General features: G+C 41.6%; 1 long non-coding RNA gene across 1 annotated transcript; it reads left to right on the plus strand.

The window, feature by feature from the left end:
• The first annotated feature begins 304 nt into the window (after positions 1 to 304).
• On the plus strand, positions 305 to 11,682 carry LOC122459056. Its single transcript, XR_006279488.1, has 3 exons — positions 305 to 466; positions 640 to 877; positions 11,507 to 11,682. It is a non-coding gene; the product is annotated as an uncharacterized LOC122459056 (long non-coding RNA).
• The last annotated feature ends 6,668 nt before the right edge of the window (positions 11,683 to 18,350 follow it).

Consider the following 18,350-nt stretch of genomic DNA (forward strand, 5'->3'; position numbering starts at 1 on the left):
CACATACATGCTCTTACAGCCGGCTGATACCGGTTTAGGCTAGCCCTTTTTTTGTGTAATTATGTTAGTTTGTTTGCCATTGCATAACCTCAGGGTTGCAGAAGGTTTACTATGGAGGAGCTTTGGCTTGCCTAGGTCTAGAGCAGGAGGGCTTCATCAACACTCGTGGTCTTCCATCCTCCCGAGTTACCTAGCGTTATGCCCAGTGCCACCAGCAATGGGGAAAAGTCATTTATTTTGCTATTCTTGGTTTTTGTAATGTAACAGGGTTTTTTTTCTTCTAAATCTATACACTTAACTGAGTGATTGTTTAATCAGTTCCCTAACTGGCTAGCAATGATTTCAGTGAGGACGAGTCTGCCTGGATTCTAACTGAAGATTCCTACAAGCAAGAGGAGGGAAGATGTTGCTTTTGACTCAGCAGACTGGATAGATTTGGTGATCAAAGACTCTAACCAAGACTCAGGTGAACTCAGCTAAACTTTTGGGAACGCTGAGATTCTTCTCACTGTTTCTGTCGGGGCTGAGCTGTTTAGATTTAATTTTTTTTTGTTTATAAGTGTGCAGATAATGTATGTGGATTATAAAAGAGCCATGTTACATTGCAAAAATTATTTATGATATTTCTTTATCATGCAGCCCAAGTTTTAGTGTGCTTTAAGAGTAGCTGTGGAGACTACAAACTGCATCATGTTGGGAGAACATCCTGGTATCTGTAAGGAAGGCCCTCCCAGCAGGAAGTTTTCAGCACTGACTGAAGCTGCGAGCATGAGGTTGGCAAGCAGAGAGGAGGCTGTTGGAGGGCAATCCTGTTCTGTGTTTCTTTAAAGAATAAAACCTTGTTCCTGGTTGTTTGTCGGAGTGGGTCTAGTCTGAGGTGACACACACTGATACATAATACAGAGCTCATGGAGGAGCCTGAGGCCCAGTTTCCCAACGTTGTGTTTTTTTTTTTTGTTTTTTTTTTTTTTTTTTAAAAACACACCACAAGGCAGAATTTCCCTCTTGAACAACCGCATACTGGGTGAGTGAACAGGAGCGGGGGCTATACTAAGATTTTAGAAAGTTGGTACTTAATTAAGTGCATTCCTTTTGTTCTATGGGGAAGTTGACCCTGTGCAAGCCTTGCTGAAAATCTTTAGAGACTGAATTCTGAGCCCCAGCTGCTTTTCTATGGGAGTTGGGGGTTTCTTAAGCAGCAGAAAAGGGCAACGAAGTGAACTCAAGCCCATCCAAAGATTATACATTCACTTGCAGGACTCAAACCAAAGGCTGCATCTAGCCACCATAGGCAACGGTCTGTTTGGCTCAGCCTTCGGAGCACAGCATAGTTACATGAAGGGGAACCCTTTGATTGCTCCAGCCACACCTAAGATTCTTAGATAACAAGCAGCTACTCCACCGAGGAAAGTAGTAGACCAGTTGCACCACTTTCTTCCCCCCTGTAGGGGCTGATGTTGAAGCATAGGTGGATTGTTTATGTTCCCTTGCTCACCTGCCTAGTAGGTAGTTAGGCTCACAACTGAGCCCTCAGTGAGTACCCAGTTGGACTATGTGTACATATTGCAAAACCCTGGCTAACCATGATGATCAGTAATAAGTCTAATGAGAGTGTAGCAGTTGGCTATTGTTGAGGGAACAACTGCAAAATAAAAAAAAAACAACTCACCCACAGGAGTGACAGGTCTGAAACATGCCAACAGTTCTGATGATATAGCAAGTAAACTGCTCCCCGCACTTACTGTCCCATAATGAGTTGATTAATTTACATCAGACTGTCATTTCTCACCAGCTGTATCCATTTAGTTTGGATCTATCACAGCAGGAGGTGCAGGCTGTTCAAGATATGCAGATAACTAGCTTTGGGGCTAAAGCTAAAAAGGACTTGCTATGCCTAGAATGAGCTCAGCAGGGCAGCTGCTGAGCAGCAAAGACAAGGTGTTTAGAGCAGGGCCTCCAAAACTGGGGGAAGGGAGACTGAGAATTGAATTAATGAATTGAGGGGGGAGGGGGAAGTTGGGTCCCAGAATCAAATAGGTTAGGAGGGGACAGGCTCTGTTCTACAGCATCATCACACCAAGGGGAGGGGCTGGAGGAAGAGAAGTGCACAATGGATTTGGAAACCAAACTTCAGAGTGGGGGAAGAAGGCCAGAGAATTAATTTTTGGTATGGGTGTCTAAGTGGAGGGAAATGGATTGTGTGGAGCAAGGACTGGGGAAGAGAGAAGAAATGGGCTGTGTAGGGAGAGGGGACATGGCTGGTGCTCTGTTGTACTCTAGCGATTCCAAACCCACTCTATTTTGAGGGGCAGATAAATCGTCAGGGTGCTGTTCAAGCCTGCTTCAGGCTGATGCAATGGCAAAAAACAAATCAGCCACATCAGGGCCATGCTCTATCCCTACAGCAATAAAACTCCTGCTGTGATTTTTATTATGATTTCCCAAGATTCACACTAAGATTCCCCCCACCTTCCTCTGGATTGAGATTTGGCATGGCAGACAGCAAGGGCAGATTTTCTGGTGGATGTTAGAAAGGGCATAAAATAAGAGACAGCTTTAACTCTACTGTGGAGCAGCCAGCACTATTCCACAATGCAGAGAGGGGAGATTTCTAGAAACTATTCAGTCTTCCAGAGTTTTCTGCCCACCTGCCAGGTCTTCTCATCTATACTGTTCAGCGTCCTGTTTGACCTACAATATATTAACAAAAAGAAAAGGAGTATTTGTGGCACCTTAGAGACTAACAAATTTATTTGAGCATAAGCTTTCGTGTATTAACAGGCTCATGTAGATACGGTGCAGGTACTGAAGTGCGTTAGCCATCAAGCCTAGTTAAAGCCCCTAAAAAAGTATGGAAGTGACTTTGGCAGAAACTCTGAGTTAACAAGACTGAACCTCCTATCCTGCATGTAGGGCCATAATGCCCAAGAGCACTAGTGCTTTCTACAGTCAGTTTGGTCCAAGGCTTGCAGCCTCTCTCTCTCAATTACTGTGTGGACATTAGACCATCGTGCATTCATGAGGCCAGGAAACTATTCCCTTATTATAGACAGCTCCCACTTTTGACAGCAATACTGCTGCATGCCATTGGCAAATACTGCTAAGAATATGAACAAGACTTTTAAGTTTGTATTAAAACAGTGATACCATGTGGCAGGTTGAATTCAAGTCTTTCTTCTTACCTGTGATCTACAAAGGCCTTGTCTTCAGAGGTGCTAAGCAGTAGATGTCTCTTGGCAGCCAGTGGGATTACTCACATAGTTAAGGGCCTCTGGCAGAGCTACCCAACATTTAGTTATGTCATTGCAGCAGGCTGGCAGTGCTTATATGGAGCGTCCCTCCACCCTGATTTTCTAGCAATGATGTGATGGCTGCCAGTTTGGCCAATGCACTGAGAATTGAACAGGGGACCTCCTGAAGTAAAGTATAAGATCCTATATTTTAACATAAAGCTCCCTAGATGAGGTAGTAATATACTCATCTGCTCTGTGGATTAAGCATGGGGTGGAGGAATATGTAACACATTTACCATTGGGCTACACTGAGCCTCCTGGGAAAGGCTTTTAGGGGGTCTTCTAACTATTGAGGCTGGTGATTCCTTATCCACTCAGGATACAAGGGAGTTGGGAGTGGCTTTCTGTGATGGGAAGGATCTCAGGTGTGGGCTGAGCAGTCCTGAGGGAGAAATTCCAGCAGCAGCCAGACTGGAGAGAAGACATTACCTGAGCTTGGTTGATCCTTTTGTTAATAAAGCTAAACACTAAGAAGGGTATGAATTTGATCTTTATATACTGTATTGATTTGTTTGTTGAGCAAATTGGGAAAGGAATCTGCTCACAGCCCCTTTTTATTATGTTAAATAATTCCTCTTCCGTCAGGGTATTTATGCAATTCTAATTCTGTAGACCGTCACATAGACAAACTATACACATTGGCTCTTAACTTTTTCTCATAAATCATTCCCTCCAGCCCATTACTGTTTTCTGTGCTTTTCTCTCAACTACATCCTGTTTATAGGGTGACCAGATAGCAACTGTGAAAAAACAGGACAGGGGTTAGGGGGTAATAGGGGCTGTCAAGGTTCCTTCCCCACTCTGAACTCTAGGGTACAGATGTGGGGACCTGCATGAAAAACTCCTAAGCTTACTTTTACCAGCTTAGGTTAAAACTTCCCCAAGGTACAAACTATTTTACCTTTTTCCCTTGGACTTCCACTGCCACCACCAAATGTCTGGGTTTATTTTTGAGAAAGCGTTGTTTGGAAACGTCTTTCCCCCCAAAATTCTCCTCAAAACCTTGAACCCCCCTGCCTTGGGAAGGCTTGATAAGAATACTCACCAATTTGCATAGATGACCACAGACCCAAACCCTTGGATCTTAAGAACAATGAAAAAAAGCATTCAATTTCTTACAAGAAGAATTTTAATATAAGAAAAGGTAAAAAGAATCACCTCTGTAAAATCAGGATGGTAAATACCTTACAGGGTAATTAGATTCAAAACATAGAGAATCCCTCTAGGCAAAACCTTAAGTTACAAGAAAGACACAAAGACAAGAATATTCATTCTATTCAACACAGTCTAATTTCTCAGCCATTTAAAGAAATCATAATCTAACGCATATCTAACTAGATTACTTACTAAGTTCTAAGACTCCATTCCTGTTCTGTACCCAGCAAAAGCATCACACAGACAGACAGACCCCTTGTTTCTCCCTCCCTCCAGCTTTGAAAGTATCTTGTCTCCTCATTGGTCATTGTGGTCAGGTGCCAGCAAGGTTATCCTAGCTTCTTAACCCTTTGCAGGTGAAAGGATTTTTCCTCTGGCCAGGAGGGATTTTAAAGGTGGTTACCCTTCCCTTTATATTTATGACAGGGGCTGAAAAAGAAAGTCCCCAAAAACAGGACTGTCCCTATAAAAATGGGACATCTGGTCACCCTACCTGTTTATCACTGTCTTTCTGGTTGTGAGGTGTCCAGAAGAGACCACAAAATGCCAAGTGCACCAGCACTATGAAGAAAGGAGCTATTGCCCCCAATTCCTGTGATATGATGCTACTGTGTAGGCTGCCCACACTTGCAGAGGCCTTTTTAGGTGATCTGTTGCATTTCAAGCTTCTGCCTTATATATTGTACTCCATCATTCTTCACCCTCTTTCAGCATTATTCATTTCCATTTTCTCTCGGGCACTGAATCTGGGTTTGGGGTTAAGTCCTCTCTCCCTCACTAACAAAATAGCAGTTTGTGTTTCTCCAAATTTATTCTCATTTCATTCTTTTCTGCCCATCTTCCTAATCTCTCTACATCTCCTCTTTATTATGTTGCTGTCTTGGAAGTTTCATATCGTCTGAATTGCAAGACTTTACTAATTATCAGGGACAGCGAGATCAGCATGTTAATGAAGTATCACAGTACCTAACACACAAATTTGCAGCGTCCCACTGGGCTTTCCCCAGCAACTTCACACTTTGCCATTTGTCACAACCCTTTGCATATAATCCTCTCTGCAGTTTTCAATCCACATGAGAGCATTCACGTTACACAAACCAGTTGGTATTCATTTTGAGATTCAGAGACATGCTTTTCTGATCAAAGTTTTCCACTTCTTAAAACTCACTTTATCTGCTAATTTCATCATAACTTCAAGGCAGCAATCAAGTTTATGGGGAAAGATCTGTTCTTTAGAAATAATGGGGCTACAACATCACATTCTGTTGTTATCTAGATCCATACCATGTGGCGTCCAGGGCCGGTGCAATACCCCTACCATTCCACCCCAGGGGAGAATACAGACAATCACAGCTGCACGTACATTGACCTCTGAGAGACACAGTTAGTGTATGTGTTTGTGAAATGGAAATGACTGTTCTTTCCCCTTCAAAGGTTCTTTTCCCTGTATTTCTAAAGTTTTGTTCGGTTTTAAATATGTCTGTTTGTATGGGTTTGAAATAAAAGTCTATTGATGAAAACTTAATTTATCTTTATTCATTCACAAGATATGTTGGCTGGGGCTGACATCATTCACAGATAATAGCAATAGGTGCATTTGAAATGCTATATTACCACACACACAGCACTCATTATAAGGTTTACCTTTACTGGGGTGAAAAAAAATTGCCAGGCACAGCACACTACAACAACACACATTACTGTGGATCATTATTTAAATGGTCCTTCAAAGCCTCCCCGTTGAGCCCCTCATTGAGCTCTCCTTATAGTCCTGGTATCTGGCTGCTCAAAATCAGCAGACAGCTATTCCACCTCTACCTTCCATCCCTGCAGAAACTTCTCCCCCATTGCTTGACAGATATTATGAAGCACACAGCTGACACCTATGACCATGGGGATATTTTTTTCACTGAGGTCTAATCTCATGAGTAGACAGCACCAGAGCCCTTTCAAGCAGCCAAAGGCACATTTAACTGTCATTCTGCAGCTGCTAAACCTGTGTTGAAATGCTCCTTGCTGTTGTCAAGGTGGCTGGTGTACAGCTTCATGAGCCATGGGAATAAGGGGTAAGCTGGGTCTCCCAGGATCGCTATTGGCATTTCAACTTCCCCAGTGGTAATTCTCTGATCTGGAAAAAAAGTCCCTGCTTGCAGTTTTCTGTACAGGTCTGTGTTGTTAAATATGTGTGCATCATGCATCTTCCTTGACCAGCCCGCGTTGATGTTGGTGAAATGACCCCAGTGATCTACCAGCACCTGCAATACCATAGAAAAGTAGCCCTTTCTGTTGATGAACTCCATGGCAAGATGGTCTGGTGCCAAAACTGGGATTATGCATTCCATCTACTGCCCCACTGCAGTTAAGGAACCCCATGGCTGCAATACTATCCACTACTTCCTGCACATTTCCCAGAGTCACAGTCCTTCATAGCAATGTTACTCCAGAATTTGACATTCCTGTGTGTTTCCCCAAAATTTGACAGTACTGCAGTCAGCAATTTTGTATGGTCAGCCACTGCCAACTGAAAACCAAACATCACATAATTAGGGAAACCTTAGGCCCTGAGAGACAAGGACAAATAATTGCATGTTTGCTATTAAAATGGGAGGTAGGGACAAGAAGTGAAGATTCTATGAAAATAGAAGGAATGTTTGAACAACAAACTTGGTTTTAGGAGAAAGCACTCTTGCTTGTGCCAATCATTTTTCAGACAGATGAGTGGTGCCCCCATTGACTTATTCCTGACACTTCCTGGAGAAAGTTACCACTGCTTTGGGTTCTGAAAACCTTGGGTAATAACAGGACATGATTAATGGCCCTGCACACTTGCTTCAGCAACCCCCCATGGTGGATTTTCCAACTCCAAATTTCAGAGTAGCAGCCGTGTTAATCTGTATCTGCAAAAAGAACAGGACTACTTGTGGCACCTTAGAGACTAACAAATTTATTTGAGCATAAGCTTTTGTGAGCTACAGCTAACTTCATCGGATGCATGCAGTGGAAAATACAGTGGGGAGATTTTATATACACAGAGAATATGAAACAATGGGTGTTACCATACACACTGTAACAAGAGTGATCAGGTAAAGTGAGCTATTACCAGCAAGAGAGAAAAAAAACCTTTTGTAGTGATAATCAAGGTGGGCCATTTTCAGCAGTTGACAAGAACATCTGAGGACCATAAAGGGGGGGGGGGGAATAAACATGGGGAAATAGTTTTATTTTGTGTAATGACACATCCACTCCCAGTCTTTATTCAAGCCTAATTTAATGGTGTCCAGTTTGCAAATTAATTCCAATTCAGTAGTCTCTAGTTGGAGTCTGTTTTTGAAGTTTTTTTGTTGAAGAATTGCCACTTTTAGGTCTATAATCGAGTGACCAGAGAGACTGAAGTATTCTCCGACTGGTTTTTGAATGTTATAATTCTTGACATCTGATTTGTATCCATTTATTCTTTTATGTAGAGACTGTCCGGTTTGGCCAATGTACATGGCAGAGGGGCATTGCTGGTACATGATGGCATATATCATATTGGTAGATGTGCCGGTGAACGAGCCTCTGATAGTGTGGCTGATGTGATTAGGCCCTATGATAGTGTCCCCTGACCAAATTGATTCCCAACTGATCAACAGCAATCTGGCATTACAAGCTTCCACACAGTGACCGCCACTCACTTCTCCATCCTGAGTGCGGCTCTCAATTTGGCGTCACAGCACTGGAGGGTTGGGGAGAGCTCTGCACACAGTTCCAGGAATGTGGCCTTGTGGATCCGAAAGTTCTGCAGCCAGTGCTCATCATCCCCTACCTGTAAAATGATGCGATCCCACCAGTGAGTGCTTGTTTCTTGAGCCCAGAGGTGGCGGTCCACCATGTGCAGCTGCTCTGTGAGTGCCAACAACCTTGATTTGTTTCTTTCCATCGTGCACAGCAAGGCAGCCTGCAATTAATTGTCATATTCCATCTCATGGCTCTGGAAATACTGTAGGATCAGGTGTGTTGTGTTCATAGCACTCATGATGCTACTGAAGAGCCATGCATGATCCATGCTTCTCACAGGGATGGCAGATGTGCGGGTTTGCAGGGCTTTTGAAAAGAAGTGTAAAACATAATAGGATGCCCACGGAATGATGGGATGGAGAAAACTGTATTATGGGACATGTTTCCAGTCACCCCTGCACCAGTCATTTGCCCCCATGAGGCACTGCAAACCCTTCCCAAACACCCATCACTATATGGTGGTGAGCTGCACAGTGAGATAGCTACTGATGGTGCACTGCTGTCTGCATTGATGCAAGCACTGCTAGAGAGGATGTGCACCGCCGACACAAGAAGCATAGCATAGACATGCAAAATTAACGTAATTACTGTGGCGGCTGTACATCGATGTAATTTAGGTCAACTTAATTTTGTAGTGTACCATAAGAATGGCCATTCTAGGTCAGACCAAAGGTCCATCTAGCCCAGTATCCTGTCTTCCGACAGTCGCCAATGACAGGTGCCCCCAGAGGGAATGTACAGAACAGGCACTCATCAAGTGATCCAACCCCTGTTGCCCATTCCCAGCTTCTGGCAAACAGATGCTAGGACATCATTCCTGCCCATCCTGGCTAATAGTCATTGATGGACTATCCTCCATGAATTTATCTAGTTCTTTTTTGAACCCTGTTGGTGTCTTGACCTTCACAACATCCTGTGGCAAGGAGTTCCACAGGTTGACTGTGTGTTGTGTGAAAAAATACTTCCTGTTTTAAACCAACTGCTTATTAATTTCATTTGGTGACACCTAGTTCTTGTGTTATGAGAAAGAGTAAATAACACTTCCTTATTTACTTTCTCCACACCAGTCATGAATTTATAGACTTCTATCATATCCCTCCTTACTCGTCTCTTTTCCAAGCTGAAAAGTCCCAGTCTTATTAATCTCTCTTCATACGGCAGCCGTTCCATACCCCTAATCATTTGTGTTGCCCTTTGCTGAACCTTTTCCAAGTCCAATAGAGATTGGGCAACCGCATCTGTACACAGTATTCAAGATGTGGGCGTACCATGGATTTATATAGAGGCAATATGATATTTTCTGTCTTATTATCTATCCCTTAATGATTCCCAACATTCTGTTCACTTTTTTGACTGTCACTGCACATTGAGCGGATGTTTTCAGAGAACTATCCACAATGACTCCAAGATCTCTTTCTTGAGTGGTAACTGCTAATTTAGACCCCATCATTTTATATGTATAGTTGCAACTATGTTTTCCAATGTGCATTACTTTGTATTTATCAACATTGAATTTCATCTGCCATTTTGTTGCCCAGTCACCCAGTTTTGAGAGATCCTTTTGTAGCTCTTCGCAATCTGCCTGGGACTTAACTATCTTGAGTAGTTTTGTATCATCTGCTAATTTTGCCACCTCACTGTTTACCCCTTTTTCCAGATCACTTATGAATATGTTAAATAGGACTCGGCCCAGTACAGATCTCTGGAGGACACCACTGTTTACCTCTCTCCATTCTGAAAATGAATCATTTATATCTACCCTTTGTTTCCTATCTTTTAACCAGTTACCAATCCATGGGAGAACCTTCCCTCTTATCCTATGACTGCTTACTTTGCTTAAGAGCCTTTGGTGAAGGACCTTGTCAAAGGCTTTCTGAAAATCTAAATACACTATATCCACTGGATTTCCCTTGTCCATATGCTTGTTGACCCCTTCAAAAAATTCTAGTAGATTGTTGAGGCATGATTTCCCTTCACAAAAACTATGTTGACTGTTCCCCAACAATTTATATTCTTCTATGTGTCTGACAATTTTGTTCTTTACTATAGTTTCAACCAGTGTGCCTGGTACTGAAGTCAGACTTACTGGCCTGACATGGCCTGAAAGAGGGAGCCAGTAGCCCCATCTCCTTCAAGTGCAGTGATATTATTTGGCTTAATTTAGTATCTGTTGGACTCCTATTATGCACACAGGGGATGCCCTGGGAAAATGGATGAAGTAACCTTGGACTAGAATTACAAAGGCACTTAGGCACCTAAATAAGCAGATAGTTGCCTAGTGGGATTTACAACAGCACCTAAGTTAATTAGATCCCTAACTCCTATTGCTGTTCAATGGGAGTTAGAATCATAGAATATCAGGGTTGGAAGGGACCTCAGGAGATCATCTAGTCCAATTTCCTGCCCAAAGCAGGACCAAGCCCCAAGTTTTACCCCAATCCCTAATGGCCCCCTCAAGGATTGAACTCACAATCCCTGGGTTTAGCAGGCCAATACTCAAACCATTGAGCTATCCCTCCCCCCCATTAGGCACTTAAGCTGTTTAAGCATTTTTTGTAATTTCTACTAGGCACCTAAATACCTTTATAAATCTGCCCCTACTCCCTTCGCAAAGCAAGTAAGTAGCAAGTCCTTTCCTGTTCTGTTCCTGAGGCATTTCCTCTCTAGCCTGCCCCTCACTCTAGGAAGATCATAAAGTTGCACTCCAGCCAGTAATATTGCTCAGCATTTGTTAGCTCTGGATAGTTTGAAAGTCTGTATTAAACTCAGGACAGACTTACTTACCACATGATTAGGGAATTAAAAGGAAACTGCTCTAACACATTTTGTTTTATTTTTCTGCTAAGATTCCTATATGGAAATAATTGATAAGAGATCCAGTTTTTCCTTACTAGCTTTATCTTCACTATGCAGTTAATAGTAAGATTGTCTTAAAAAACTAATCCACAGCCCTGAGGCAAAGCAATTAATTATTTTAGCATTTGCATTTAAACAAAATGATATTAAAATTCACTAAGCCATGATATGTAACCCAATAGCCTAAAGTAATGTAATGTAATTCCAGTCTGTGTAGCAATCAATCCCCCAAAATAATTTGACCATATATGACCAGGACAATTTATAGCCAGTCTTACTGTATTTATAATTTTAATATGACTAAGGTAATTAATGTAAAGAGGGGGAAACAGCTTTTTGCTTTAAATCAATGATAAACTAAACCTCAAGCTATCTCTGCCCAAAATTCCATTTCCCTGAATATATCAATCTCTTCTATTTTACAGATTCCTAGATGGTTACTGGAACACCACTGGGTACTGTTGACAACTACTCCAGGGAGTACTACTCCACTGAACTTTAATTAGTAGTGAAATATAACCACCAGTAAGTCAAACAGGACTACAGCTTGTTCTTGTAAAATTTCAAATCAATGTCTCACAACTCCCGCTGAGTCAGTAATTCCTATGAATTGTTTAGTTGTATCTATTTTAACCTCTAAAGACCCCTGAATCGGTATGCAGTGATGACTCCTGCTGCTGGAAAAGCATTTTGCAGATGATGATGGAGGAATTGCCTGGCACTCAGGGACTCTATGGATGAGATTCTGATCTCTGTTACACTAATGTAAATCGAAAGCACTGACTCTGATTTCAGTGATGTTTTCTTTGTTTCTCTGGACAGAATATAACCAGAAGAGATTGTGTATTGCTTGTGAGTTTATGCTGCTAATGGTTTCACCCTTCCCTTTAAATTGGTACAAGAACTGCAAGTTTTCCTCATATTATGTGAGCAAGCTGTCACAAGAGGAGATGAAAAAATATGGTCAGTTGTTCTTCCTTAGACAGGCAGCCTTATTTACACAGGCAACCAGTCTTTCATTATGTTATTACATACTATTTTTTCCACAGGACCCTTGCCTCAGTACACAGAATGAATAGTGCTCACATAAAGAGCAGCTATTGTAAGGGAGAGATCTCAATATTGATAAAAATGATGGGTAGTAAAATTATCTATAGTTTATTTTTATTAGATTGTTGCATTCTTGGTTGCACCATTTACTACCAGAATAGTAAAATATAGCTACAAGTATGTTATGGGATGCTTGGAAATATAGCAATACATATGTTTAGCTAGTTACGTTAAAGCTAGGGCTGTCAAGCAATTAAAACAATTAATCGTGATTAATCATGCAATTAAAACAATTGCGCAATTAATCGCGTTGTTAAGCAATAATGGAATATTATTTATTTAAATATTTTTGGATGTTTTCTACATTTTCAAATATATTGATTTAAATTACAACACAGAATACGAAGTGTATCATGCTCACTTTATATTTATTTTTGAATACAAATATTTGCACTCTAAAAAACAAAAGAAATAGTATTTTTCAATTCACCTCATACAAGTACTGTAGTGCAATCTCTTTATCATGAAAGTTGAACTTACAAATGTAGAATTATGTACAAAATAAACTGCACTGAAAAATAAAACAAGGTAAAACTTTAGAGCTTACAAGTCAACTCAATTCTACTTCAGCCAATTGCTCAGACAAACAAATATGGTTACAATTTGCAGGAGATAATGCTGCCCGCTTCTTGTTTACAATGTCACCTGAAAGTGAGAACAGGTGTTTGCATGGCAATATTGTAACCGGCGTTGCAAGATATTTATGTACCAAATGCACTAAAGATTCATATGTACTTCATCTTCAGCTACAATTCCATAAGATATGTGTGCATGCTAATGATGGGTTCTGCTCGTTAACAATCCAAAGCGGAGTGGACCTATGCATGTTCATTTTCATTATCTGAGTCAGATGCTGTCAGCAGAAGGCTGAGTTTCTTTTTTGGTGGTTTGGGTTCTATAGTTTCCACATTGGAGTGTTGCTCTTTTAAGACTTCTGAAAGCATGCTCCACACCTCGTCCCTCTCAGATTTTGGAAGGCACTTCAGATTCTTAAACCTTGGGTTGAGTGCATTAGTTATCTTTAGAAATTTTACATTGGTTCCTTTTTTGTGTTTTTGTCAAATCTGCAGTGAAAGTGTTCTTAAAATGAACAACATGTGCTGGGTCATCATCCGAGACTGCTATAACATGAAATATATGGCAGAATGCAGGTAAAACGGAGCAGGAGACATACAATTCTCCCCGCAAGGAGTTCAGTCACAAATTTAATTAATGCATTATTTTTTTAATGAGCATCATCAGCATGGAAGCATGTCTTCTGGAATGGTGGCCGAAGCATGAAGGGGCATATGAATGTTTAGCATATCTGGCACATAAATACTTTGCAATGCTAGCTACAAAAGAGCCATGCAAACGCCTGTTCTCACTTTCAGGTGACTGTAAATAAGAAGCAGGCAGCTGCATCTCCTGTAAATGTAAACAAACATGTTTGTCTGAGAGATTGGCTGAACAAGAAGTAGGACTGAGTGGACTTGAAGGCTCTAAAGTTTTACATTGTTTTGTTTTTGAGAGCAGTTATGTAACAAAAAAAATCTACATTTTTAAGTTGCACTTTCATGATAAAGAGATTGCACTACAGTACTTGTATGAGGTGAACTGAAAAATAACATTTCTTTTGTTTATCATTTTACAGTGCAAATATTTGTAATAAAAATAATAATATAAAGTGAGCACTGTACACTTTGTATTCTGTGTTGTAATAGAAATCAATATATTTGAAAATGTAGAAAAACATCCAAAAATATAGGTTATATATATAATATAAATGTAGGTTCTAAAGTGACCATACCAACCCCTTTCTTTTCAAAGGAAGTCTCTGCTTGTGTCTTTAAAACTTTAGGAAAACATGAACAGTTTAAAATGCTTTATAGAAGAGATTGATTACTTCCAACTCAAGTGTCCATTTACAGGTGAAAACTTTTGTTTCTCAAGTCTTTAAGATTGCATAAGCTTCTTTAAGTTGTATATTTGCAAATATTTAGTATTTAAATGCAAGCCTTCATATAATAACTGTCTAATAGCATTGTTATATGAACAGTAAGGAGTTTGCATATCAAGGTCATTTGATGCTATAACTGGTTACTAATATTAAAAATATTTGCATGTAGAAATAACAAATTTTCCAGTTAATATAAACATCTTGCAATGCTCAAGCAACCCCTAACCAAACTTCATGGAGACAAGAACCACCTTTCCAAAGACTGGTAAAAAAGAAAAGGCAATACCTTCTTGAGCTTTTAAGCTTAAAGGCTCTCTTTAAGAACTTAATTTAAAAAGACTATTTTGAGAGTTCTCTTTTATAGAGAGAACAGAAGTGTTTGAACTCATTTGCACCAAATTTCAATCCCTAGTAAACTCTGGTGGAACTAAAGGGATATCTCAGAAAATGGACTGAACAAAAGAATTAAAGCTCTAAATTTAAACATGCTCTGAGACTCACCCACCACAATGGAAATGTAACTGTCAAGAAGGAATTACAACCCTCATATATGCATTAATAAACTACATGTTCATATGATGAAGAGGCTCTTAAGGATTACCCTTGAAGGCAGGGAACCTGTGAAAGAGTGACAGCAACCAACTTTGAAGTTAAGCAAGCCTGAAAGAGGTGTTTTCCTATAACTTCATGGAAATAAAAAGAGTATAAGACTCTGAAGTGAATACCCCCTTTCACACCCTCTCCTATTCTGCTTAAAACAGCAAACACACATCAATTTATCTTGTTCATCTCATCAAGCAAGCTGCCACAGACAGCTAAGAAAATACACTCAAGAAAAAAAGCAACCAATGGAAAACCTTCCCAAGACTTCAGCATGATTTGGTGAGAGAAATTTAACTAAGAGACTGTGAAAAGGTTAGATTTAAAACTCCTGTGATGATTTTACTGGGATATTGAATGTTGCTGTAATTTAAAATATTAACAGTTTCTCTGGTTTAATCATCAGTTGGTTAGACCATGTATTCCTGGAGAGGAGACAAAGGCTAAACATTGTTAAACAGAGAATCTGTGATTTAATTGGATTTAAGATTCTTAATATTCATAATTGGTCTGTCTTAAGACAGCTCCTTAAATTGCTTCTTCTAATTAACTAGTTTAAATATTTTATTTGACTGGTTACTTTACGCAACTATAAACTGGCTCTTTATTAATAACTAAACAGGTTTCACTTGCCCTTCAATTATTTGCCCAGACACAAGCAGTTTTAAGTATCTAAGAAGATACTAATGTAAGCGGGGGAATAGTCCCGCTCTTGTGGGGAACTTTCCTGGCTTCTGCACTACCCCGGCGAAGTGGGCTAGCAAAAGGATCTGAGTTCTCGCTCCCACTTCCTTTACCCAGTGGCCTCCCTGCCCTTGAGGACTCCGCTTCCACTCTCCTGTCTGGCAGAGTCCTCATAACCCCAACAAGGCTGGGCCCAGGATTCCTGTGGGGCTCAGCCCCCAACCCTGCTGTGGTCACCTAGGACAGAGGCTAGGGTGTCCCCACTCCGGGTACTCTCTCTGCACTGGGCACTTCTCTGACCCACTGACCATTACATATAATTTAAAGCAAATGCAAGTTATTTAATCAACAATTAATTTTATAAAGGAAAAATGGGAAAGGTTAAAGGAAACACATCACCCCGCTCTGTGGCAGGGAACATCACAAACAGTGTCTCTGGAATGTCCGGGCAGTTCACAGTCTGTTCCTTGTAAGTCCCAGGCCTTCTTCTCAGGCCCTGGCTGTGCTGCAGGGATGCTGTGGGTTGGACACTTGCTCTGGTGATGGCCACACGCTCTCAGGTTCTAAGTGGTAGGACCCTTCTTCCCAGGGTCGCCCCCGCCCTGTCGGGGATACGATCCAAACCTGGCCAGCAGAGCCTCTTGGCTGAGGCGTCTCCCTGTGCTGGGCCTGCTGCCCAGGGTCCCTCTCGGTCTCCCCAGCTGCTTACCACACCCAGCTCCAGACTGCTCCAGCCCCAGCTGCACCACTCTGTCTCTGCACTGCTGCTGCTGCTCTGCCTCCAGCTCCCTGGGCTGCTTCTTTGGCCCCTCTGGCTCTGGTTGCTACAGCTTTGCTCCCAGGACAGGTCTGCTCTGCAGGCTGCTTCTGTGACTCTGCTCCCAGCACTGACCTGCTTCCTGGGCTGCTTTTCTGGCCCCTCTGGCTCAGGTTGCTGCAGCTCTCCTCCCAGGGCAAGTCTGCTCTCTCTGGGCTGTGCCTCTAGCTTTGGGGCTGCAGCTCTGCTCCCAGGACAGGTCTGCTCTCTCTGGGCTGCTTTTCTGGTTTCTCTGGATCTGGCACAGCTCTGCTCCCCAGCTTAGCTTGGGCCTCTGCTTTCTCCTTAGCTCAGTCCCACTCTGTCTGACCCAGGCAATTCCAGCTTATACGGAGGATGGGACCCCCCTGGCCTCCTTACGCCCTGATTAACCTGCCCACCCTGTCATTCAGGCTGACCTAGAGCATTGGCCTTTCCCCTTTGTTCCTGGGGGCTATCAGTCTCAGGGTCCTGATTTCCTATAGACCCTTCCCCTTTTAGTAGTGGGAGCTAGCCAACCAAAACACCCCCACTGAATGTTAGTAAGGGGGAAACAGTCCCCTTACACTAAAACAGAATTCACAATCATTTGGGAAAATAACGTACTTTGGTCTTAATTTACCAAACAAAGAATATTCCAGCAGCTGTCCAGTCTCAAAGGTGTAATCTCAGTTAAAACCTCTCCATAGAGAGACATACAGAAGTAACCAGTGTGTTCTGTCACATGTGTTGTATTTTATGTTTTCTTGTGCTTTCTTCAGTAATAAAATGGCCATGGTTAATAATTGTGACTGTTTTGCTTTGTCTTAATCACAGTGTCCCCTGAGGTGTGTAAAAGAAGCCCTGTGTGTAAATAATAGGAATCTCATGTTTAGCTTCTATCAAGAATTCCGTCATTTAATTTTGGGTTTCCCTTGGTTGGCCATAAGAGAAACAGTTAATGAAAGATGGCTTACCAGTTCTTGTTTCTCTGGACTAAATTGTTTTAGAAATTTTTAGAATAAAATTACTTGGCATCCAACAATTAGTTACCCCTTCTTACCATCTACTATTCAAAATGTTGATCTTTATCCTCATTGTTCAGTGTGTGGCCCCTGGTTATCATCACTGCACACTGTTCAAAGCCTGCTAGGAATACAGTTTTATTAATTTCCTCATAGGCTTTTCTGTGGTGCTTATCACACAGTATCTGTGCTTCACACAGTATCTGTGCTATGAAGAGAGTGCTTCATAAATATCAAGAAATGTATTTTCACAACCACACTGTGAGATAAGGGGTTATTGTTATCCATTGTTTACACACAGAGAACTGAGACAGAGAGCAAGGTCAGGTTTCAGAGTAGCAGCCGTGTTAGTCTGTATTCGCAAAAAGAAAAGGAGTACTTGTGGCACCTTAGCGACTAACAAATTTATTAGAGCATAAGCTTTCGTGAGCTACAACTCACTTTATCGGATGCATTTGGTGGAAAAAACAGAGGGGAGATTGATACACACACACAGAGAACATGAAACAATGGGTTTATCATACACACTGTAAGGAGAGTGATCACTTAAGATAAGCCATCACCAGCAGCGGGGGGGAGGGGGGAGAAGGAGGAAAACCTTTCATGGTGACAAGCAAGGTAGGCTATTTCCAGCAGTTAACAAGAATATCTGAGGAACAGTGGGGGGTGGGGTGGGGTGGGGGGGAGAAATACCATGGGGAAATAGTTTTACTTTGTGTAATGACTCATCCATTCCCAGTCTCTATTCAAGCCTAAGTTAATTGTATCCAGTTTGCAAATTAATTCCAATTCAGCAGTCTCTCATTGGAGTCTGTTTCTGAAGCTTTTTTGTTGAAGGATAGCCACTCTTAGGTCTGTAATCGAGTGACCAGAGACATTGAAGTGTTCTCCAACTGGTTTTTGAATGTTATAATTCTTGACGTCTGATTTGTGTCCATTCATTCTTTTACGTAGAGACTGTCCAGTTTGGCCAATGTACATGGCAGAGGGGCATTGCTGGCACATGATGGCATATATCACATTGGTAGATGCGCAGGTGAACGAGCCTCTGATAGTGTGGCTGATGTGATTAGGCCCTATGATGGTGTCCCCTGAATAGATATGTGGACAGAGTTGACAACGGGCTTTGTTGCAAG

Source organism: Dermochelys coriacea, chromosome 2 (genome assembly GCF_009764565.3).
Source record: "Dermochelys coriacea isolate rDerCor1 chromosome 2, rDerCor1.pri.v4, whole genome shotgun sequence".
Taxonomy (NCBI): Eukaryota; Metazoa; Chordata; order Testudines; family Dermochelyidae; genus Dermochelys; species Dermochelys coriacea.